At 46.8% G+C, this 25,937-nt stretch overlaps 5 non-coding genes across 5 annotated transcripts; 3 read left to right on the top strand and 2 right to left on the bottom strand.

Moving 5' to 3' along the window:
* The first annotated feature begins 914 nt into the window (after window positions 1-914).
* On the top strand, window positions 915-987 carry TRNAF-GAA (transfer RNA phenylalanine (anticodon GAA)). Its single transcript has one exon. It is a non-coding gene; the product is annotated as a tRNA-Phe (tRNA).
* Window positions 988-4,616: 3,629 nt separating this feature from the next.
* On the bottom strand, window positions 4,617-4,688 carry TRNAP-CGG (transfer RNA proline (anticodon CGG)). Its single transcript has one exon. It is a non-coding gene; the product is annotated as a tRNA-Pro (tRNA).
* Window positions 4,689-6,611: 1,923 nt separating this feature from the next.
* TRNAF-GAA (transfer RNA phenylalanine (anticodon GAA)) lies at window positions 6,612-6,684 on the top strand. Its single transcript has one exon. It is a non-coding gene; the product is annotated as a tRNA-Phe (tRNA).
* An 11,998-nt stretch (window positions 6,685-18,682) lies between these two features.
* TRNAL-CAG (transfer RNA leucine (anticodon CAG)) lies at window positions 18,683-18,765 on the bottom strand. Its single transcript has one exon. It is a non-coding gene; the product is annotated as a tRNA-Leu (tRNA).
* A 4,293-nt stretch (window positions 18,766-23,058) lies between these two features.
* TRNAF-GAA (transfer RNA phenylalanine (anticodon GAA)) lies at window positions 23,059-23,131 on the top strand. The gene has a single exon. It is a non-coding gene; the product is annotated as a tRNA-Phe (tRNA).
* The last annotated feature ends 2,806 nt before the right edge of the window (window positions 23,132-25,937 follow it).

The following is a 25,937-nucleotide window of genomic DNA, read 5'->3' as shown; positions in this document are numbered from 1 at the left end:
ATCGTGATGTGTTGCTCCAGTCCAGTTTTATTTCTTTGAATTCTCGGACTTGTAGTCCTGTTTTATCATAGACTAAAAAAGACTACAAGTCCCAGAAGTCAAAGGAAAAATATGGCCTGGAGCAGGAGATGACGCATGGACCTTGGGAACTTGACAGGGCTGGTATCGACTTCCTCCACTGTCAGAGGGCCACTCAGGTACCTGGACCGGTGCAATGGACCCCTGGCTGAAGCGGGCACCCAGACCTCTGTGGAGAAATGTGTCTAGTAGGCTGTCTCCGGATGCTTGAGGGGGTGTCGCCTCTCTCACGCCCCCTGGGCTCTAGGATGGATCTACATTACCTGAAGAGTTTATATATAGCCAGCTAAAAAGAAATAGCAATGATGGAAGGAGACAATAGACCCTACAATTTAAATTCTCGAAACTTCCTCGTGCCTGATAAGAGGACGGTGTGATCCATGACCTGCCTGCTCGTGAGACGCACGTGTAATACATATGACCCGTACTGCCCTGCTCTGCCCCCTCGCGAGTGTCTGTACTTATACACATGGGCACTGGAGTAACAAAGGCCCCCGCGGTGAAGAGGGAGAGCGAGCTCTAGGGGGCCCTAGAGCTCCCGCGTGAGTCCGGAGGGGGCCCCTGCGTGCACTGTGCAGGGAAGTACGGGAGGGGGCATGAAAGGGTGGTCCCGTGCAGGGAGAGGTCAGACACCTGTGAGGCTGGCGGCACCGGCAGGTGATGCTGGAGTCAGCTGGTGACTGAGGTCCGATGACAGAGCAGCCCTCCCGGCCAGACTTTTTAGGGTGGGTTGGGGGGGGGGGGGGGGGGGGCACCTGTAAACTCTTCACTACTGCACTGGACCTCCGGGGTGTTTTTCATGGGATCAGCACAGTCATTAAATGCGATCACAGGCCGCCGAAATAGCTCAGTTGGGAGAGCGTTAGACTGAAGATCTAAAGGTCCCTGGTTCGATCCCGGGTTTCGGCAGAAAGCTTGAATGAAAAACTTAGAAATATAAGACATTGTTTAAACAACAATAATATTATTTCTCTGTCGTGTCCCAGCTCCTCATTGGTTTGTGTCCTTCCTCCTTTGCCCCATCCCTTGTTCTTTCTTCCTTTTCTTTGCGCTCTCCCTTCCTCCTTCCCGGCCTTCCTTCCTTCGCTTCTCACCGCCCTCATTTCGTTATTTACACGTTTCTCATAATTCTGTCTCCCTCCGTCTCACCCCCATCGTTGTGCGTGCGCCTCACACCAGCGGCCCCATCACACTAAATGCGTGACAGATGTGCACCTAGGAGCTCAGTGCCACGTGCTGTGACGTTCACACCGTGGAGCACATTCCCCCTCCTGGGAGTAAAGTACACTCATGACATGCAGATCTGTAACAGCGGAGGGTGATATCACGTGTGCCCTGTGACTGAGGACACACTCGACTCTCACTCACCGTGTGTCTGTAATTCAGGACACCCTCTACTCTCACTCACTGTGTGTTTGTGTACTTAAGGACACACTCCGCTCTCACTCACTGTGTGCCTATAACTCAGGACACACTCTACTCTCACTCACTGTGTGCGTCTATAACTCAAGACACACTCTGCTCTCACTCACTGTGTGTCTGTGTACTTAAGGACACACTCTGCTCTCACTCACTGTGTGCGTCTATAACTCAGGACACACTACTCTCACTCACTGTGTGTCTATAACTCAGGACACACTCTGCTCTCACTCGCTGTGCGTCTATAACTCAGGACACACTCTGCTCTCACTCACTGTGTGCGTCTATAACTCAGGACACACACTGCTCTCACTCACTGTGCGTCTATAACTCAGAACACACTCTACTCTCACTCAGGAGACACTCTACTCTCACTGTGTGTCTATAACTCGTGACACACTACTCTCACTCACTGTGCGTCTATAACTCGGGACACACTCTACTCTCACTCACTGTGCGTCTATAACTCAGGACACACTCTACTCTCACTCACTGTGTGCATCTGCTGTCACTCACTGTGCGTCTATAACTCAGGACACACTCTACTCTCACTCACTGCGTGTCTATAACTCAGGACACACTCTACTCTCACTCACTGCGTGTCTATAACTCAGGACACACTCTACTCTAACTCACTGTGTGTCTATAACTCAGGACACACTCTGCTCTCACTCACTGTGTGCGTCTATAACTCGTGACACCCTCTGCTCTCACTCACTGTGTGCGTCTATAACATGTGACACACTCTGCTCTCACTCACTGTGTCTATAACTCAGGACACCCTCTACTCTCACTCACTGTGTGTCTATAACTCAGGACACACTCTGCTCTCACTCACTGTGCGTCTATAACTCAGGACACACTCTACTCTCACTCACTGTGTGTCTATAACTCAGGACACACTCTGCTCTCACTCACTGTGCGTCTATAACTCAGAACACACTCTACTCTCACTCACTGTGTCTATAACTCAGGACACCCTCTACTCTCACTCAGGCCACACTCTACTCTCACTGTGTGTCTATAACTCGTGACACACTACTCTCACTCACTGTGCATCTATAACTCAGGACACATTCTACTCTCACTCACTGTGCGTCTATAACTCAGGACACACTCTACTCTCACTCACTGTGTGTCTATAACTCAGGACACACTCTGCTCTCACTCACTGTGCATCTATAACTCAGGACACACTCTGCTCTCACTCGCTGTGTGCATCTATAACTCAGGACAGACTCTGCTCTCACTCACTGTATGTCTATAACTCAGGACACACTCTGCTCTCACTCACTGTGTGTCTATAACTCAGGACACACTCTGCTCTCACTCACTGTGTGTCTGTAACTCAAGACACACTCTGCTCTCACTCACTGTGCGTCTGTAACTCAGGACACCCTCTGCTCTCACTCACTGTGTGTCTGTGTACTTAAGGACACACTCTACTCTCACTCGCTGTGTGCATCTATAACTCAGGACACACTCTACTCTTACTCACTGTGCGTCTATAACTCAGGACACACTCTACTCTCACTCACTGTGTGTCTATAACTCAGGACACCCTCTGCTCTCACTCACTGTGCGTCTATAACTCAGGACACACTCTGCTCTCACTCACTGTGCATCTATAACTCAGGACACATTCTACTCTCACTCACTGTGCGTCTATAACTCAAGACACACTCTACTCTCACTCACTGTGTGTCTATAACTCAGGACACACTCTACTCTCACTCAGGCCACACTCTACTCTCACTGTGTGTCTATAACTCGTGACACACTACTCTCACTCACTGTGCGTCTATAACTCAGGACACACACTGCTCTCACTCACTGTGCGTCTGAAACTCAGGACACACACTGCTCTCACTCACTGTGTGTGTGTAGTGTACACTGATGCACACTTTTAAGCATCGATTCTTCTATTTGCACTAGTGTTTCTTTTACCTCGTGGTACAGAGTATGCAGATCCCTGTGCCCAGAATATGCCCATCACAGCACCGTGGTTCAGAATAACCCTATATAGTGTGCGGGACAATTACTGTGGCACCAAATATACAGGGACCGGAATGGAAACCAGGATCAGCTCAGTCTGGGCAAAAAGTTCAAGCCAAACCCTTTCCCATGCAGCCCGCATGGCAGTGCCAGGGGACCAAGCGGGCAGTCCGGCCCTGGCACATGCCTAGCAAGAGGACTGCTCTGCGGAATAACCCCAGGAAGCGCATCTACGGGGGTTATTGTGCCACCCAATGTACCCCGACGTTGGCACGGCACCTGCCAATCGGAACGGACACGTTCACCAGAATGATTGTGTCATTTCACCTTTAATGTGCCACGGAGGACGCCCCGGACAGCTGCACCGTGGAATGCACCATTCAGAGTTACCGTCGGTGGCACAGAAAATGCCCCTTTTAAATACGGTCATAAAAGTTATAACTTTGGCAGGTCTCAGAGGAGCGCCCCCTGTAGGAGGAGGGCCTCTGCTGCTCTTACTGTCCAGCCAGTGCTTAATTTGTAAATAAAAAGGTGCCGGTGCCCAAGCCCTCCTCTTAAATACGCGGCTGCAGCGTAATCCTGAACCCATCTCAGGCCTCTTCAATCCATATAAAGCCACTTCCTGCCCCTTCAGCTCACTCTTGCAGCTTTCTCCCTTTGTGACACTTTTTCGTTGTTCCCTTCCTTCGTCTTCCTCATTTGTGTCTTTTTCTCGCAGCAAATGCTAGAGGCAGAAGAATAAGCCCCGGCCCTCAAAAATAAGTGTCGGTGCTCAGCACCGGAAACAAGCACAAATTAAGCACTGTGTCCAGCGCACTTTTCCTAGTGTGGCTCGCACTCACGTGCGCCCCCACAGCCCACTCAACAGCTCCACGAAGTGTAGCGCCCACAGTGAGTTTCAACTGCATGTAAGAGAAATCCTCTCTTCCCTGCTGATGTGGCAGGTGTAGGCACCCCCGCCCCCCACCCAACACACACACACACACATCTGAGTGTTGGGATGAGTGCGACATATTCTGGATTAAAATCCGAAACCAGGCCAGGGTCTTTTTAAAAGATGATGTTGTTTGATTAACCACTTGAAGCATCTGCTTTTTTTTAATTTAAAAAAAGAATTCCAAGGAGGGCTCGTCCGGGATTTGAACCCGGGACCTCTCGCACCCGAAGCGAGAATCATACCCCTAGACCAACGAGCCACTCATGTGTCATTGGAATGTGGACGTGTGTGAGGTAGGGTACCGAGCTTCTGATAGCAGCACTTCTGTTTTCACAAGGTGTCTGTTTCCTTTTATTCAAAAGCCGAAGGAGAAGGAAACTTCAATCATGTACCAAGAACACTGTGCGAGAGGCCTCCCTGTGGGTCTGTCACCTTCATACATGTGAGGCCCCATTTCACCTGGAACCCAAGGGATTCCGTGGAGCAAATATGAAAATGTATTCCACCTACAGGGGTGTATTAAACTATTGCCCACTGGCATCAGAAGTGTTTCTCTTTTCTGCGGCTCACAGTACTTTTCAGTCTCTTAAAGACCACAGGCACCAAATAATGAATACGTCACACCCACGGTGTGGCACTAATGAGGGATAATGCCCGGTCCGGGGTGGGGCAGATGTGTTTGTTCCAGAGCAGCTGAAAGGGCATCAAGGTTTATGGCACAGGAAGAGGCGCAGTGTCCGAGCTCCCCGCCAGGGGGCGCCTACTTCTCTGGGGGGTTCGGATTCTTGCTCACTGTGAGGCCGTGTGACAGGTTGTGTCTGTCCTCTTTGGTCAGTCAGTGTCTGGGGAACGCCTGAAAGAGAAAGTCCCCTCTGCGGGGGTGGTGGGGACATCACACCTCCTGTTACCCTGGACATCCCCACGCGTACACCCCGGAGGCAATGACGAGGGCCGAAAAGGACAGAGGCCGGGCCATTATCGACGGTGGGTTCGATGCTTGAATCACCCGTGGAGTGAGATCTGACGAGTCAGACACCCAACGGGCCTGGTGAGAAGGGGGCGGTGTGGAGGGTCTGAGTAAGATCAGACACCGAAGGGGCCCAGGAGAGAAGGCGGCCAGTGTGGAGGTTACTGAGTGAGGTCTGACGGGTCAGACACCGAAGGGGCCCTGGTGAGAAGGGGGCAGTGTGCAGGTTACTGAGTGAGGTCTGACGGGTCAGACACCGAAGGGGCCCATGAGAGAAGGGGTCAGTGTTGAAGGACTGAGTGAAGTCTGACGAGTCAGACACCGAAGGGGCCCTGGTGAGAAGGCGGCTAGTGTGGAGGTTACTGAGTGAGGTCTGACGGGTCAGACACCGAGGGGCCCTGGAGAGAAGGGGTCAGTGTTGAAGGACTGAGTGAGGTCTGACGAGTCAGACACCGAAGGGGCCCTGGTGAGAAGGCGGCCAGTGTGGAGGTTACTGAGTGAGTTCTGACGGGTCAGACACCAACCGGGCCCTGGTGAGAAGGCGGCGCGGAATGGAGGGGCTGAGTGAGGTCAGACGGGTCAGACACCGAATTGGCCCTGGAGAGAAGGGGGCAATGTGGAGGTTACAGAGTGAGGTCTCCGAGGGTCCCATGGAGGGGAAGGCGTCGGTGTGCAAGCACCGAGTGAGGTCTCTGAGGGTCCCGATGGAGGGGAAGAGGGGCCGGGGTTAGGTCAGGGGCTGTTTCTCCTGCTCGGATGTGGTTGATCTTCGGGAAGAGTCAGAGCATCGATGGAGTTACCGCTTAAAATGTCAGCTCAGTCTCTGGTCTTCAGTGCTGGGAGGAGGCAGCGACCCCCGGCGAGGCTTGTCAGTGTAAGGGAGGGAGTGATGGTGGTGGTGGATGAGTCCTGTGACACTAGGGGTGAACCCTGTGACCCTGGAGTGAGAATTGTGACCCTGGGGATGATACCTTTGAATCTGGGGTGAGACCCGTGTACGTGGGGTGAGACCTCTGAACCTGGGGCTGAGTCCTGTGACCCTGGGGAGGAGACCTGTGGCCCTGGTAATGAGCTCTCTGACCCTGGCGGAGAGTCCTGTGACCCTGGCGACGAGTCCTGTGCGTCTGGGGTAAAACCTGTGAACTCTTTAGTCCTGTACATGCCCCCCACGGTATCTGCAGTAACATCATTATGATCACAGAGGAATACGTGGCCGCCGAAATAGCTCAGTTGGGAGAGCGTTAGACTGAAGATCTAAAGGTCCCTGGTTCGATCCCGGGTTTCGGCAGAAGTGTTTTATCTGTTCTTATCAGGCAAACATTGCATCACATTATTAGAAACCTGGAGAACAACAGGCTCTCGTATTCCACCTGTGCCCTCCTTCCACGCCTCTCGCTTCTTCCCTTCTTTATCCCTCTTCCTCCCCACCTTCCTTATCTGCACTCCCTCGCTTCCCGCCCTTCATTCCTCCCGCCCTCATTGTCATTATTTCAGTCTCATCAACTTGTATCATTCCGGCACAATCATACTGCTAGCTTGGGAGTTTCCAGGTCTCCAGACACTGTATGCACACTCACGAGGAGTGAGTGACTCCACAGTCCCACTCTTGATGTGACTCACACACTGCAGGCACACTCACACCCAGAGTGACTCCACAGTCCCACTGTCTGCGATGTGACTCACACACTGCGGGTGCACTCACTCCCAGTGAGTGACTCCACAGTCCCACTGTCTGCGATGTGACTCACACACTGCGGGTGCACTCACTTCCAGTGAGTGACTCCACAATCCCACTCTCTGTGGTGTGATCCGACACTGCGGGCGCACTCAACCAGGAGCGGATGCGTGGCTGGGTGGGGCAGCAGGGATGGGGGGAGGGGATGAGGGTGAGATGGGGGGGGGGGGCACGGGAAAAATAATCAAAGAATAATTTTTTTTTTTTAAAACGTACCTCTGCTCCCGTGCCATGCGCCGCTCCTCTCCCGTCGCTGCTGCAGACACAGGCTCCCAGCCTGCCCTGCGCCGATCCTGACAGCACTGGCTGGGAGCGCCCTTGGAAGCGCCCAGCCAGGGCGCTTCCTGGCAGACTGGGAGATTGTGCTGCTCTCCAGCCTGGCAGCAGTGCGCATGTGTGTTTGGCCGCCTGAGACGGCTGGCTACACATACCTGGGCAGTGAGGGGGAGTGCACAGAGCACTCCCCTCGGCCCGTCACCCCCCAGTGCCCCGCCCCTTTTACACAAAAAGGATAATAAACCGAGTTTATCATCCTTCCCCTGTAAAAGGATTTGCAGCGGTTGCTGCTGGCGGGGGGATGCTCCTCCCCATACTGAGGAGCCGCCCCATGTTTTCTTTTGCATTTGGATAAATTAAAGATTAAACAAAATCTGTGTAGTCCGTGTTTTATGAATGATATATGCAACATTTCGGACAGTAACTATGCATTGGTCCCTCAACAACCTCGCTTATTACAGACCCGTCTCACACGGTGAGATCTCACACATTTGAGCTGTGTCTGTGGTGGGCCTTCGGAGAGGGTTCAGCATCCTCCAGAACCGGGGGTCTCCCTGTAACGCAGCCCCCGCAGTTTCTGCATCTTCATCCCCCAGACCGCCCTTTAACCACCCACTGAACATCTAAACGCCGAGGAAAACACGTGCAGGTTTGCAGAGCCAGGATCCATCCATCTCTCACTATTACAAATAATGGTGGTTTTACCATTTGTTTTTTGACACTCAAACCGCCAGGCACTCAGTCCTGGTCATATGTGAGGCTTTCATCCTACCTGACTTTTTTGTTTTACAAGCATGATTTTTCTTTCTGGGAATTGCACTTTCTTACATTATTATGTGTTTATTTTTTATCGTTATAATGATTATTTGTTTGCTAAGGGCACGTGGCTTAACATTAGCTGATGGGACCAGTTTAAGGTTGTACAGGCCACTGTTGTTTCACAAATCACAAATCATTGAAAACAGTGCTCTCAAGTCTCCCACTGTGCTCTAAGTGATGCTCTAGGCCGGGCCTTCTTCCCGTTGTAATGTCAAACTCATTATAAAGAGACATTGGCAAAGCCAGTGGGTCTCACCCATGCACAAGCTATTGACTTTGCCAATGTGTTTTTCATCCATAATGTACATCAGCATGGCTGCTGTTCAGCATGGCTAAGTTAGTGCCAAAGAGGAGCGTGGCGTGGAGTGGCGTGGAGTGGCGTGGCATAGTGTGGAGCAAAGTGTCATAGAGTGTAGTGGTGTAGCATGGAGTGGAACGACGTAGAGTAAAGTGGCCAAGAGACTAGTGTCGTAGAGTGTCATGGAGTGTGGCAGGATGGAGAGGACTAGAGTCAAGTGGCGTAGAGTGTCATAGAGTGGAGAGAGGTAGAATGTCATAGAATGGAGTGGAATAGTGTGGAGTGGCATAGAGTGAAGTAAAGTAGCATAGAGTGTCATAGAGTGGAGGGGTGTAAAGTGGCATATAGGGTCATAGAGTGGGGTGTTTTAGAGTGGAGTGTAATAGAGTGGAGTGCAGTGGCCTAGTAGAGTGGAGTAGAGTGTCATGGAATAGAGTGTCGTAGAGTGGAGGGGCGTAGAGTGGAGAAGAATGTCGGAGATTAGAGTGGAGTGGAGTAGAGAGTTGTATAGTGTTAAGGAGTGGTTTAGGTGGAGAAGAATGTCATATAGTGGAGTGGCATAGAGGGGCATGGCATAGAGTGAAGTGTCATTGAGTGGAGGGAGGTCATAGATTGTCCTGGAGTTGCGTAGAGTGGCAAAGAAAGGAGTAGAGTAGAGTAGAATGGAGTAGAATGTCATAGAGTGGAGTGGCATAGAGTAGCATAGCATAGAGTGGAGTGTCATTGAGTGGAGGGCTCTCATAGATTGTCCTGGAGTTGCGTATAGTGGTGTAGAGTGGTATAGAGTGGAGTGTCATAGAGTAAAGTGTCATATAGTGGAGTGGAGTAGAGTGCCATAGAGTGTTGTGGAGAGTCATATAGTAGAAGATCATAGAGTATAGTGGCGTAAAGTGAAGCAGAGTGGCGTAGAGTGGAATAGAGTGACAGAGTGTTGAGTGGAGTACAATGGAGTGGCATAGAGAGGCATAGAGTGCAGTAGAGTGGAGTGGCATTGAGTGGAGGGAGGTCATAGATTGTCCTGGAGTTGTGTAGAGTGGCATAGGTAGAGTAGAATGGAGTAGAATGGCATAGAGTGGAGTGTGGTAGAGTAAAGTGTCATGGAGTGGAGTAGAGTAAAGTGTCAGAGTGGAGTGGAGTAGAGTGCCATAGAGTGTTGTGGAGAGTCATATAGTAGAGGATCATAGAGTAGAGTGGCTTAAAGTGAAGCAGAGTGGCGTAGAGTGGAATAGAGTGACATAGTGTTGAGTGGAGTACAATGGAGTGGCATAGAGTGGCATAGAGTGTAGTAGAATGGAGGCGAATAGAGTGGAGTGGAGTGTCATAGATGGAGTGGAGTGATGCAGAGTGGAGTAGAGTGAAGTGGTGTACAGTGGCATAGAGTGTCGAAGAGTGTTTGAGAGTGGAGTAGTGTAGAGTGGAGGGGCAAAAAGCGGCATAATGTAAACTGAAGTTAAGAGTCATAGATTGGAGTAAAGTGTTGTGCAGTGGAGTGGCAAAGCGTAGAATGTAGTAAGGTGCTAGAGTGGCCTAGAATGCGTGGAGTGGAGTAAAGTGGCACAGAGTGTCTCTGAGTGGAGTGTCGTAGAGTGGCGTAGAGTGGAGTGACATAGAGTGCTGTGGAGTGCCATTGAGTGGAATGTCGTAGGATAAAGCGGAATAGACGGAAATAGGATCTAGTAGGGTGGCCTTGAGTCATATGGCATAGAGTCAAGCAGAGTGTCGTAGAGTGTCATATAGTGGAGTAGAGTGGAATGGAGAAGAGTCTCGTGGAGTGGAGTGGTGTGTCGTATACTAGAGTAGAGAATAGTAGTAAAATATAATTGAACTATCCATCTTTTGTCAAATTAATTTGGGAACTTCCCCTGTAAAATGACATTTAAATTGTATTTAGTTTCCACCCCTATTGCAGCCCTAAAATGTTTAAAATAAACTATTTGCCGCTATTTCCCTAAAATGTATTTGATGGAAATGCTCCAAGGTCCCTGTGAAGTTATATTACATTTGTGGTGAGTTAAATGAAGACTTAATTTATGAAGTTGGGCGGGATTAGGAAACTCCACACTTTTCAGAGTAGGTTAAGTCTCCTAACTTTACTTGAGATAAGGTTTATCCTTTGTGGCCTTCCATGTATGATGTCCTGATGCAGAATGTCTGATGTAGGACATCCTCCAGCAAACACATGGAGGCAGGGCACCCAGGACTCAGGTAAGAGGAGTGGGATGGAGGGCTCTGAGCTGAGGCCAACTTACATTTATTTGTTTAAAGAACTTCATAAGCTTTGTATTTCGCAAAGCTGGAACAGTTTAGAAAATACACAAAATTGCAAATTAGCTGGCTACAACTGAGTCGTGCAGAATAGTCTAGTTGTGTAAAGTGCAGTGGCATAGAGTGGTGCGGAGTGGAGTAGTGTGGTGTGCAGCTGTGTAGAGTGGTGAAAAGAGCAGAGTGGTTGTGGTGTTATTACTATTTCTTTATTGTGTTTATCTCAGCATGGTTTCCCTTTATATGTATTGTGTTTCTTTTAGTTATGTATTTCTCTTAGTTGGTTTCTCCCAATGCTTCCCCTGCCTTCCTTTAGGCTCATAGACTCTCTGGAATTTGGAATGCTGGGGGAGTCTGGGAAGGAGATGTGAGGAGATTGGAGGATCTTGACTTGTGGGTGGATGAAGTTTCTTTTACGCATCAAACTGGAAATAAACGTACATTTAATCAACTACAAGTGTCAACTTGAATTTCTGCCTTGGATGACAGATTCACTACATGTTGGCGACAAGGGTGGTTCGAGACTTCTGAAACTGTACCTTGGAAACTTCAACATCTTCATTTATTCAGCTTCTAACGTTAAGAAAAAAAAAGGTACTGTAATTTCTTTTTCCTCTGTTTTTTGTGGCTCACATTTTTTTTATTTTTATTTTTTCAACCTGTTTTTGAGCCACATGGTAATTCTTTTCATGTCTATTTATAAATTTAATAGACGCGTCTTTCAACTGTCTCCTTTCCTCGTGCCTCTGGAGACGCGTGCTGTTGATTTTGTTGCCAAAGCAACGTGAACGCAAGCCTTTCTTTCCCGGCCGCGCTCTCTTGAGATACACGCGCTGTTTATTTACCTGCTGTTGAATTTGTTGCCATGGCAACGTGAACGCGTGCCTTTATTTCCCGGCCGCGCTCTCTTGAGATACACACGCTGTTTATTTACTCGGCTGTATTCAAGGGAAACACGCTCCACAGGGGATACGACGACTCGTTTTTCAACTCGAGTTATTCAACAAATAAACAGAGTTTAGCTCTAAATTATCCGTTTAAAACTGCTATTTTATTACGTTTATTTTTGGAAACAAGTTGGCTCTGTCATTGTTTTTTTCTGGATATTTTATTTCTTTTAAGTGGCACTTCATTTTCTGTGTTACATTTTTTTGTAAAAAATTTTTTCTTTCCCTGCAATAATAAGTGATTATGCAGAACATTACACCTCTACCATTTTTTCTTGCGCTTCCTGGAGAACCTCCTATATCGTGGCAAAAATGGAAAAAGGTTTTCCTGACTTACATGCACGTCTGTGGCAGCAACTTATCCTCTGAAAGAAAGACTTCTGTTTTACAACATTGTCTTGGTGCGGAGGGTCAAGAAATCTTGGAAACTTTACCTGCAATAACAACATCAGATGGTGCGGAAGGTGACAACTCTTTGAATGAATTTGATTCTACTTTACTTAGACTGGACAATCACTTTCTTCCCAAAGTTTCTATCATTTTACAACGTTACTATTTTGGGAAACGTAAGCAGATGGATGATGAATCTATTGAAGATTTTGTCACAGCTTTACGCAAACTAGCTTCATCATGTAACTTCGGAGAAAATCTAGAAGAACGTATTAGAGACCGATTCATGCTTGAATGTAAATGCGACAAAGTAAGAGAAGCATTATGGGTCAAAAGTGATCCATCACTAGATGAAGTGTTAATCATTGCTAAGCAAGTTGAACATTCGATGGCTTGTATTGATAATTTGAGGAAATCCAAAGGTGTTTCTATGGAGGTCCAAGCTATAAATACAAAAACTAATAACAAGTTTCAAGCAAACATTAGAGCAAAACTGATGTGTTTTAGGTGTGGTTCTACAACTCATTTAGCTAATAGCCAAGATTGTCCTGCTATTCATATTATTTGTAACAAATGTTCCAAGAAGGGACATTTTGCTAAGTATTGCAAATCATTTTCTAAGTCTAAAGTCAAAGTTCAGGAAATTGATTGTAATGATGATCGAGATTTTGTTCTTCAGATTATTTATGATGTTAATTGTGTCGCCAATAATACTTGTCAGTACCCTTCGGATTTTGTGGATGTCAACGGAACATCTATTTCTATGATGATGGATTCGGGCGCGAAACTTTCCTTAGTATCAGTTTCGGATTTCACTAAGCATTTTATGGGAAGAGTTTCTTTACTAGATCCTGATATCATTCCCTACAGTTATGGCGGTAAACCTATTGAGCTCAAGGGTTACTTTGAAGCCGTCATAACCTTTAAAGGGAACACAATTTCAGAGAAAATATATGTTCCAGTTGTTGGTGACACAATTCTGAGTTGGCCACATCAGAAGATGCTTGGGATTATATTAAATCCCAATTCTATTCCTCAAGTATTAGTTCAAAATGTTTGCAGCATCAAAGACGACATCATAGGTGAATTTTCTGATGTATTTTCTTCTAAAGTAGGGTGCGTTACGGGATACAAACATCGTATTTGTCTTAAGGAGGGTGTCAGCCCTGTAGCGTGCAAAGTAAGAAAAATTCCTTTCACTTTACAAGACAAGGTTAAATCTGAATTACAAAGGTTTCAATCTGAAGGCATCATTGAAGAAGTCGAGGCTGCACAATGGGTCGCCCCCATTGTTGTTGCTGTGAAGAAATCGGGAGATATTAGACTGTGTGGACCTTAGACATCTCAACAAAGCTGTGATTGAAGACAAATTTCCTTTACCAAACATAAATGAAATGGTCTGTCTTTTAGGAGAGGCAAAATATTTTACGACATTAGATTTGAGTTCAGCTTATCACCAAGTTCAATTGTGTGAAGAATCAAAATTGTTGACATCTTTCATCACTCCCTTTGGTGTGTTTAAGTTTAATAGGATGCCATTTGGTTTGTGCTCTGCTGCTTCTGTATTTCAAATACTAATGTATCATATTCTTGGGAAAACTGATGGTGTTAGATTTTTTCAAGATGATGTTCTCATTTTTTCTAACACTCTTGAACAACATCTTTCCAAAGTTAGAGAAGTCTTAAAACAATTTCGTAGTAAGGGAATCACACTCAAGGGAGAAAAATGCAAGTTTGCATGTTCAGATATCACGTATTTAGGACATGTAATTTCTTCTCAAGGTGTTAAACCGAAAGAGGATCTAGTTAAAACTGTAGTTAATTTTGCGGATCCTGTTAAAAGAGAAGATGTACAAGTTTTCTAAGGCATGGCGGAATTTTATTCCAAATTTGTTCCTAATTTTGCCAGTAGGTCTTGCTGCATTAGAGAGTTACTTAAGAAAGGTGTTGATTTTGTATGGTCAGAGGCTTGCAAGAAAGAATTTGAGGATCTAAAAAATGCACTATCTTCTGCTCAATGTCTCAACAGTTTTCGCCCAGGGTTTCCCTGTTGGATTATAACTGATGCCTCAGATAAGGGTTTAGGAAGTGTTCTTAAGCAAAAGTATGATGGTAAGGATGTTACTATGGCATTTGCTTCCAGAGCGTTAAGGGGAGCGGAGTCGAGGTATTCCACCACTGAAAAAGAAGCACTAGCTATCTACTGGGCTATAAAGAAGTTTAAACAGTTTCTATGGGGATCTAGGTTTGTTGTGCAATCTGATCATAAGCCTTTACAAGAGATTTTTGATAAGAAGGGTCTAGACTGTATTTCTTCACGTATTTGCAAGTAGATTGCTGGTCTTCAAGACTTTCAATTTTCTGTCAGATATGTCCCTGGATGTGAGAACCGCACAGCTGACTGTTTGTCAAGGTTAAGATCTTTTAGCTGGGACCAAGATATGGATTGTAGCACATGGTTGGTTGATGAGGATGTGAAAGTGTGCATTTTGACTGATGGTTGTATCACGGAAGATGAGTGGTTAACGGAGTTTAGTAATGATACTAGCTTGAAACGGGTAAAGGATTTGATCGAATCTAATTGTGTTCCTGCTGACTGTGATGAAGAGAATGTGTATAAAAAAATTTGGAATGAACTTTCAGTTGAGAATGGTTTGGTTTTTAGGAGTGGAAGATTAGTACCTCCATCTGGTTTGCGTGAAAGATTTGCAAGACAAAAGAACGGTTGAGAGAATTTTATTGGTGGCCGAGAATGGATTTAGCGTTGGAAAGAGTTGTTCGCGACTGTGTGGAATGCAAATTTGCAGATAAAACTTTCAAGTGTAGGTCACGTCCATTAGAAATCTGGAAAATTCCTAATGAAGTGTGGGAGGATGTTGCAATGGATATTATGGGTCCTGTTGTGTGTGGTTCAACTTCTAAGTATATTGTTGTTGTAATGGACATGTTGTCTCATTGGCCAGAATCAATTACTAATTTTCTTTCAGGGGTATTTTCTAGAGAAGGATATCCCAAATGCATCATAACAGATAATGGGGTTCAATTCACCTCTAAGCACATGTCTGAGTTTTTAGCATCTAGAGGCATATTGCATAAGAAAAGTGCTCTATATCATCCTGAAACTAATGGTATGGTTGAGCGCTTTAACAGGACATTGAAGGAAACTATTCAAGTAGCAAGATTAACAGGATGTAATTGGATGGAAGCTGTTAAATCTAAAGTTGAGAGTTATAGGTTTACACCACATTCCAGTACTGGCCAATCTCCATTTGTATTGTTCAAGAAAAGAGTGCCTAACACTAGCATAAATCCTTCACGGGTGAATAAATATGTTAGTAAAGAGTTGAACCATGAGAAAATTAAAGAACTAGCTGTGACCAGGGATGAGATTTTACAGGAAAAAAGGAAATTGACATATGATCGTCGTAAAGCAGTCAAACCTCTTGTTGTTGCAGTTGGTGATTCTGTTAAGATTAAGTTGCCGAAAATAAATTGTGGAACATTTTCTCATTATAGTAAAATCTTTAAAGTTATCGAAGTGTTTAAAGGTGCTATTAAAGTGGATGATGGGTGTATTTGGAATTTGAATAGAGTTGTGAAGATGTAAAAAAAAAAATGTATATATATGTATTTATTTATAATTTAGGGGGAAGATAGTGTGGTGTTATCACTATTTCTTTATTGTGTTTATCTCAGCATGGTTTCCCTTTATATGTATTGTGTTTCTTTTAGTTATGTATTTCTCTTAGTTGGTTTCTCCCAATGCTTCCCCTGCCTTCCTTTAGGCTCATAGACTCTCTGGAATTTGGAATGCTGGGGGAGTCTGGGAAGGAGATTTGAGGAGATTGGAGGATCTTGACTTGTGGGTGGATGAAGTTTCTTTTATGCATCAAACTGGAAATAAACGTACATTTAATCAACTACAAGTGTCAACTTGAATTCCTGCCTTGGATGACAGATTCACTACAGTGGTGTAAAGTGGTGAAGAGTAATGTGGTGTGGAGAAGAGGGGCAAAGAGGACACTGGTGTAGAGTGGTGGATTGAAGAGTGTAGTGGTGTAGAGTAAAGTGGTGCAGTGTAGAGTAGAGTGCAGTGGTGTAGAGTAGAGTGGTGCGGAGTAGAGTGCAGTGGTGTAGAGTAGAGTGGTGCAGAGTACAGTGCAGTGGTGTACAGTAGAGTGGTGCAGAGCAGAGTGCTGAAGAGTAGAGTGCAGTGGCATACAATGCATTGGCATAGAGTAGAGTGCAGGGGTGTAGAGTAGAGGGGTGCAGAGCAGAGTGTTGAAGAGTAGAGTGCAGTGGCATACAGTACAGTGACATACAATGCAGTGGAATACAGTGAGGTGGCATACAGTGCAGTGGCATACATTGCATTGGCATACAGTGCATTGGCATTGAGCAGTGTGCAGGGGTGTAGAGTAGAGGGTGGGAGTGAAAAGAAGCAACACAGAGGGGTAGAAAAGAATGGAAGCTATATAGAAGGGGTGGGTGGGAGGGAATAGAAGCTACATAGATGGTGACTGGGGAGATGGACTGGAAACACCAGCACTAATATGGAGTGCTTGAACAAAGAAAATTAGCACCAAAAACAGGAGCAGTGGATGGACACAAGTACTTGGTACATGCTCCAAGGGAGGGCCAAAAACAAGAAGAGGAAGTGAGGCCTACATGTTGTGACAAATGGGGATGAAGGACTTGTCTTTTCTTATGGTTTGCACTCTATGGTTATATACGTTCCAACCAGGGCAATGTGTGTGTGGTGGGTTATGGGATATTAAGTATGGGGCTGCCTGTGTCGTACGCAACACAACAATTTAGGCGTGCAGGGGCTTAGTACCGCATTCCTCTGTCCTACGGCACACTCCCTCACCCCCATGACCACGTTGCCTGGGGGGGTCTAAGATGTTAGAAAAGGGACCTGTCCACTCTCCCTGGGCTGCAGGCGTCCAGTGGTAGTGGGCAGCTGGGAAGGGGCAAAGGGTTAAATACCTGTTGACCTTGGCTCCCATCCTCTTTTGACAGCTTCTAGACAATACCCATCCTACCCTCACCCACTGGATTTATTTAAAGAGTATGATTGCCTGTATATTGGCAAGGTTTTTTTCCATTGTTTTGTTTCGCAGCCTGAGTTACAGGGCGATCCAAAGGAATTTGGTGCAGAAAGCAATCATGGCGGAGCACAAAGGGGATGCTCCATGCCAGCTCCTGGGGAATCTTTACGGCAGGACCGCGGGATGAAAGCAACAGTGCCCCGTTAGTCCAATGGACAGTTGTAAATCTGAGCAACCGGGGCCTTGCCTTGGACAGCTTTGTCACTACACGTGAGTTTGGTTTTATCGGATTTACAGTGTGGGAAACCCCCAAAAATGTATAACTCTTGATGGTGTGTAGTCCAGGCACTCATTGTCTAATCAGGTGAGTGATGAGCATAGGTTTCTCATCCAATGGCTGCGCTTGGATCATCAGTAAGTTAACCCAATTTTGTCTTGCCTACATAAGCAATAATAAACCTGCAGTCAACTTCTCTCCAACAACTGGTGTGGCCTTGTCTTTTCTTATGGTTTGCAATCTATGGTTATATGCGTTTCAGCCAAGGCAGTATGTGTGTGGTGGGCTATGGGATCCCGGGGCTGTGAGGGAAACGCTGAAGCTAACAAATGATAAGCTGTGGGCGGGCTGTAAGCCCACTGAATGTAAACAACATGTCTCACAGAGACAGGGCATGTGCTGTCCAGGTGGAACCTAAAAAGGACCTGGACTGCTCATCTGGACTCATGGAGTTCTGAACGTCCATGGCCAGACTTTATTTGAGAAGTCACTAAAACAGCTCTCTATGTATACTGGTCCTAGAGATGAGAAGTAACGGAATATGGATCTAAAGTGGTCAGATTACTTAACATTCGGAAAACTTATTAAATAGCACCCACGTGTCGTGGGAGAGTTGTGAGGGCCTCTAGTAAACCCTAACTTTTTTGTAGTTTTACATAGCGCCAACGTAGCACGGGGCATTGCAGCGCTTTACATGAACACCGGATTACTTACAGTAGGTCAGAATTTAAGTATTAATTAAGTGATAATTTCTCTGAAAGAGTGCTGTCCAGTACCCACTAACTGTTATTTATTTACAACACTGAGAATATCTATTCAAGTTATTTCAGTAGGTTATGTCATTCATTTCTGAATATGAATTCTTGTCTGAAGATAAAGTGCCACCTTGCGGCTGGAAAATGAATGGTTGCTAGAAAGAAAAAGATAAACAGCGGCTCTGGGCAACAGCCTGAACATTTGTGCAACTGTCAGAGAAATATAATTTGGTTGGGACAAAATGTACACTCACGGTTTACGATGTCACTTCCCAAATCATTTTCTAAATACAAATGTATTCGATCTTTTCGAGTTCCTTACTCGAACTATTTATTGTTCAATAAAAAGATAAATCTTACACTTTGCTTACAAACTTGAATGCATAGCACTCTCAATTGTGACTTCCACCCGTGTTTCTACATGCAGACAGCCAGAACACACATGAAAATTTATAATATTCCAAAAGGGATGGTTGTGTCAGAAGTGGGATTCGAACCCACGCCTCCAGGGGAGACTGCGACCTGAACGCAGCGCCTTAGACCGCTCGGCCATCCTGACAGATGTACATAGCTCTTTCAAGTCGTTGTATAATATGTCACAAGAACCAAGAGTTCATGGATGGATTTCTTGTATCTGCGAACCACGACTGTCCCTTCAGAGGCCTTTGTGTGTCTGAATTGTACTCGGAGAAGGAGCCCCCCACTCTTTCAGCAGGTGCACGAGCCAGGCTGCCTTTGCTGCTATGAGCTTCAGCCTCCTTCAAACCAGCGGCCCAGTGGGGGTCTAAGCGGCCTTTCTGGAGGCCTTGTTACCTTCCCTTCACCAACAGGACAGGAGTCATCAACCCCAGCACCCCCCACTCCACCCCAGGCCCGCACATTGATCCAAAAAGCTAACTTGGGCCGGCTACGGGCACATTAATGTATGCAGATTGAGCAGGGGGCCTGAACAGGAGTTGCCTCAATGATATTCAGCTGTGGTTCACTAGTGTAAAACAATCCATGCACCAGGAGTGCTGGCAAGGTTTACTTTTTTAAAAATCTCAGTGGAGCTAAGAAAACAAAAGTTATACTCATAGATCTTGACAGCTAGACAGATCATTCTGTTTATCCTAGGAGATTGATTTTAAATGATGGTACGTACTCAGTGCTTAATTTGTGCTTGTTGTTTCCGGTGTGGGGCGCCGGCACTTATTTTTGAGGGTCAGCACTTATTTTGTATGCCTCAAGCATTTACTGCGAGCAAAAGACATATGGGAAAGACGGAGGAAGAGGAAAACGAAAAAGCATCACGAAAGGAGAAAGCAGAAAGCTGCAAGAGTGAGCTGAAGGGGCAGGGAGTGGCTGTAAATAGATTGAAGAGGCCCGAGGTGGCTTCAGGATTACGCTGCCTCAGTATTCCATCTTCGCACATTTAATTGCAGCAGCCACGTGTTTTCGAGGAGAGCTTTGAGCACAGGCATGTTTTTATTTACAAATTAAGCACTGTACATAGTATTTATACACTCTCACTTTCTCATGTACCTTAGGCTCCTATGTTAATGTTGCTTTAAGCTAGTGCCCAATAGAGTGTATGGTACCTCCTTATCTGAAGAAAATGATTTGAAATGTAGTATGCATTTCTTATGCACTTTACTTGCCTATCCTATGTGGATGATATGAATGATGGAATGTACTGTTTATGCACTTTCACTTTTTCATCGATTCTAGGTTTTTATGATAGTGCCGGATAATGCGCCATTTATCATCTCATGGCGGCGGGTGAATTGCTACAAGGTATTCATCTTAAAGGAGGTGGCTGACTTCATCATAATGAAATACGGCACTTTGCTAACAGTGTAGCATGTTCACTCCTGATAGCAGCTCTTCTCACAACTTTTTCCACCGATTGTTGACAGGTGAGCTGTCCTAGAGTGGTCATCCTTAATTGCTTATACATAGGTAAATGGTGATTTATGATGAGAGAATGTATCTCTGTTTGTATATTTAACCTACATAATCTGTTTGATTTTATTTTGTTCTACTTGTGCAATATAGTGTTTTAGATATGGGCAGAAGATGATTTTTGATGTGGGGATGCGCCTTTGGTCGCATATATCACTTTTCTTATCTTCTTTTAATGTTTTGCCTGTGCAATTATTTTAAGTAATCACAATAAAGCTCATTACACACTTTTCTCAGTAAGGAGTCACACCTCGCTCTTAATAGGGTGGGAGGGAACAAGAGAATCAGTGTGCCAGCCTGGCTGTAAAGTGCTGGGCCGGGGGCTGGCATCTGCCCACAATGCCCACGCCTAGCGCCCGCCCTGCGTCATTACATAATCACAGCAGACCTAAGTGCATGGCATAAGAGGGAGCCGAGAGAGGTGCCTTGCTTTGTAGGAAAGCACCCCAGATTCTGATTGGCTAGAGATAACAGACTCAACCCTCACAACCAGGGAAGAGGGGGTGAATTCTGAGAGACCAGATAAGTAGACGCCCCCTGGCGGAGAGGTCGGGCATTGCACCTATAAGTGCTCCTTAAACCCTGTCGCCCTTTCATGCTGCTCTGGAGCAAACACCAGTCCAGCCCTGACCGGGCATTATCTCTCATTAATGCTATACCCTGACGTCATAACTATTTGGTGTCCGTGTCTATATCGAATTTATGTGGTCAAAAACCCCAACTCATCTGTGACTGACCTCTAAATAATTTACAAATATCTCTGAAAGAGAAACACATTTGTCTTTTTCTAATAAAAACCTTTAAGGCCCGGGTGAAATAGGGATTAGAGTTGCATTAAATTAACAGGCTCAGACCGTCGCAAGTAATAATGTGTGTAGAGTTGTGTGAAGGCTGTTGCCTTTCTCTCTGCAGCTTTGAATAAAAGGAATCAGATATTTCCTAAAATGAGACTCTCTGTGTCAGAAAACCAACCTCCTCCTCCTGTTCTCTGGGATTGCCAGGCTGTGTCCAAGGGAAATACGGACAAAAATAATATTCAGAATACTGTACATCACGAGGGATGGTGAACACAACACATCCCACATAACTCTCACACACATCTGGCTCGTTGGTCTAGGGCTATGATTCTAGCTTAGGGTGCGAGAGGTCCCGGGTTTAAATCCCGGACGAGCCCTTTAATATTTTATCATATCACTAAATGGATAATTTGAAAAGTAACAAACTAAAAAACAAGCGCTTTTAAGATAAAATACCCTGGGACGGTTTTGTATTTTAAGCCATCACGTGTCGCGCTGCAAGGAAGAAACGGAGCCCTGGACCAAGAGGCAGCTGCAGGGGCCGCCGGGAGGCAGGTCTCCATCACTGCCACATCAGCACCCGGGACATTTGTTAATGTTGCTTGGAGACGAATCTTATTACACCGGGGGCTGCACGTCTTTTGTTAAACCACACTGTGGGAGACAGCAGGGTGAGACGTGGGAGTGCACGAGTGTGAGACACACTGGGCAGGGGGAGGGGATTGTGAGGTCACCAGCAGCAGGGCAGAGACCCGGGGCACAAGCTGGGGTGGGCGCGGGTGAACGGAGCCCCCACACTGTTTTTAGAGCGTGGGCTCCGTTCCCTGTACCGGAGGCTGGCAGAGGCCGAATAGTGCCACCTTGGACTCCATTAAATTAATTGTACAACTTTACTTTGGCACAGAAGTTTTGAATGAAGTGCTTAGAGGCTCCGTCGTTCTGTTTAGCACAGTTAATTTGACGGGTATCTTTGGTGGCACAGCGATGGCAGAGGCTTATTTAGAGGTTTATTATGTAGCACGTCTTTGTGAAGGGTATATTTCGAGGCACAATAATGACACCAGGAATACTTCGAAGTGTTAGTCCGTGGCAGTGGTTGTGATGGGCATATTCTGGGCAAAATGATTCTAATCTGATATTCTGTCTCACTCTCCTGCCATTGAGTGTGGGCGGAGGGGTCCCCCATAGCGGCCACGTTTTCCAGACCCATCGTGATGTGTTGCTCCAGTCCAGTTTTATTTCTTTGAATTCTCGGACTTGTAGTCCTGTTTTATCATAGACTAAAAAAGACTACAAGTCCCAGAAGTCAAAGGAAAAATATGGCCTGGAGCAGGAGATGACGCATGGACCTTGGGAACTTGACAGGGCTGGTATCGACTTCCTCCACTGTCAGAGGGCCACTCAGGTACCTGGACCGGTGCAATGGACCCCTGGCTGAAGCGGGCACCCAGACCTCTGTGGAGAAATGTGTCTAGTAGGCTGTCTCCGGATGCTTGAGGGGGTGTCGCCTCTCTCACGCCCCCTGGGCTCTAGGATGGATCTACATTACCTGAAGAGTTTATATATAACCAGCTAAAAAGAAATAGCAATGATGGAAGGAGACAATAGACCCTACAATTTAAATTCTCGAAACTTCCTCGTGCCTGATAAGAGGACGGTGTGATCCATGACCTGCCTGCTCGTGAGACGCACGTGTAATACATATGACCCGTACTGCCCTGCTCTGCCCCCTCGCGAGTGTCTGTACTTATACACATGGGCACTGGAGTAACAAAGGCCCCCGCGGTGAAGAGGGAGAGCGAGCTCTAGGGGGCCCTAGAGCTCCCGCGTGAGTCCGGAGGGGGCCCCTGCGTGCACTGTGCAGGGAAGTACGGGAGGGGGCATGAAAGGGTGGTCCCGTGCAGGGAGAGGTCAGACACCTGTGAGGCTGGCGGCACCGGCAGGTGATGCTGGAGTCAGCTGGTGACTGAGGTCCGATGACAGAGCAGCCCTCCCGGCCAGGCTTTTTAGGGGGGGGCGGAGGGGGGAACCTGTAAACTCTTCACTACTGCACTGGACCTCCGGGGTGTTTTTCATGGGATCAGCACAGTCATTAAATGCGATCACAGGCCGCCGAAATAGCTCAGTTGGGAGAGCGTTAGACTGAAGATCTAAAGGTCCCTGGTTCGATCCCGGGTTTCGGCAGAAAGCTTGAATGAAAAACTTAGAAATATAAGACATTGTTTAAACAACAATAATATTATTTCTCTGTCGTGTCCCAGCTCCTCATTGGTTTGTGTCCTTCCTCCTTTGCCCCATCCCTTGTTCTTTCTTCCTTTTCTTTGCGCTCTCCCTTCCTCCTTCCCGGCCTTCCTTCCTTCGCTTCTCACCGCCCTCATTTCGTTATTTACACGTTTCTCATAATTCTGTCTCCCTCCGTCTCACCCCCATCGTTGTGCGTGCGCCTCACACCAGCGGCCCCATCACACTAAATGCGTGACAGATGTGCACCTAGGAGCTCAGTGCCACGTGCTGTGACGTTCACACCGTGGAGCACATTCCCCCTCCTGGGAGTAAAGTACACTCATGACATGCAGATCTGTAACAGCGGAGGGTGATCTCACGTGTGCCCTGTGACTGAGGACACACTCGACTCTCACTCACCGTGTGTCTGTAATTCAGGACACCCTCTACTCTCACTCACTGTGTGTTTTTGTACTTAAGGACACACTCCGCTCTCACTCACTGTGTGCCTATAACTCAGGACACACTCTACTCTCACTCACTGTGTGCGTCTATAACTCAAGACACACTCTGCTCTCACTCACTGTGTGTCTGTGTACTTAAGGACACACTCTGCTCTCACTCACTGTGTGCGTCTATAACTCAGGACACACTACTCTCACTCACTGTGTGTCTATAACTCAGGACACACTCTGCTCTCACTCGCTGTGCGTCTATAACTCAGGACACACTCTGCTCTCACTCACTGTGTGCGTCTATAACTCAGGACACACACTGCTCTCACTCACTGTGCGTCTATAACTCAGAACACACTCTACTCTCACTCAGGAGACACTCTACTCTCACTGTGTGTCTATAACTCGTGACACACTACTCTCACTCACTGTGCGTCTATAACTCGGGACACACTCTACTCTCACTCACTGTGCGTCTATAACTCAGGACACACTCTACTCTCACTCACTGTGTGCATCTGCTGTCACTCACTGTGCGTCTATAACTCAGGACACACTCTACTCTCACTCACTGCGTGTCTATAACTCAGGACACACTCTACTCTCACTCACTGCGTGTCTATAACTCAGGACACACTCTACTCTCACTCACTGTGTGTCTATAACTCAGGACACACTCTGCTCTCACTCACTGTGTGCGTCTATAACTCGTGACACACTCTGCTCTCACTCACTGTGTGCGTCTATAACATGTGACACACTCTGCTCTCACTCACTGTGTCTATAACTCAGGACACCCTCTACTCTCACTCACTGTGTGTCTATAACTCAGGACACACTCTGCTCTCACTCACTGTGCGTCTATAACTCAGGACACACTCTACTCTCACTCACTGTGTGTCTATAACTCAGGACACACTCTGCTCTCACTCACTGTGCGTCTATAACTCAGAACACACTCTACTCTCACTCACTGTGTCTATAACTCAGGACACCCTCTACTCTCACTCAGGCCACACTCTACTCTCACTGTGTGTCTATAACTCGTGACACACTACTCTCACTCACTGTGCATCTATAACTCAGGACACATTCTACTCTCACTCACTGTGCGTCTATAACTCAGGACACACTCTACTCTCACTCACTGTGTGTCTATAACTCAGGATACACTCTGCTCTCACTCACTGTGCATCTATAACTCAGGACACACTCTGCTCTCACTCGCTGTGTGCATCTATAACTCAGGACAGACTCTGCTCTCACTCACTGTATGTCTATAACTCAGGACACACTCTGCTCTCACTCACTGTGTGTCTATAACTCAGGACACACTCTGCTCTCACTCACTGTGTGTCTGTAACTCAAGACACACTCTGCTCTTACTCACTGTGCGTCTGTAACTCAGGACACCCTCTGCTCTCACTCACTGTGTGTCTGTGTACTTAAGGACACACTCTACTCTCACTCGCTGTGTGCATCTATAACTCAGGACACACTCTACTCTTACTCACTGTGCGTCTATAACTCAGGACACACTCTACTCTCACTCACTGTGTGTCTATAACTCAGGACACCCTCTGCTCTCACTCACTGTGCGTCTATAACTCAGGACACACTCTGCTCTCACTCACTGTGCATCTATAACTCAGGACACATTCTACTCTCACTCACTGTGCGTCTATAACTCAAGACACACTCTACTCTCACTCACTGTGTGTCTATAACTCAGGACACACTCTACTCTCACTCAGGCCACACTCTACTCTCACTGTGTGTCTATAACTCGTGACACACTACTCTCACTCACTGTGCGTCTATAACTCAGGACACACACTGCTCTCACTCACTGTGCGTCTGTAACTCAGGACACACACTGCTCTCACTCACTGTGTGTGTGTAGTGTACACTGATGCACACTTTTAAGCATCGATTCTTCTATTTGCACTAGTGTTTCTTTTACCTCGTGGTACAGAGTATGCAGATCCCTGTGCCCAGAATATGCCCATCACAGCACCGTGGTTCAGAATAACCCTATATAGTGTGCGGGACAATTACTGTGGCACCAAATATACAGGGACCGGAATGGAAACCAGGATCAGCTCAGTCTGGGCAAAAAGTTCAAGCCAAACCCTTTCCCATGCAGCCCGCATGGCAGTGCCAGGGGACCAAGCGGGCAGTCCGGCCCTGGCACATGCCTAGCAAGAGGACTGCTCTGCGGAATAACCCCAGGAAGCGCATCTACGGGGGTTATTGTGCCACCCAATGTACCCCGACGTTGGCACGGCACCTGCCAATCAGAACGGACACGT

This window comes from Pleurodeles waltl, unplaced genomic scaffold (assembly GCF_031143425.1).
Source record: "Pleurodeles waltl isolate 20211129_DDA unplaced genomic scaffold, aPleWal1.hap1.20221129 scaffold_67, whole genome shotgun sequence".
Classification (NCBI taxonomy): Eukaryota; Metazoa; Chordata; class Amphibia; order Caudata; family Salamandridae; genus Pleurodeles; species Pleurodeles waltl.
This window is presented reverse-complemented; position numbering and strand designations above follow the sequence as displayed.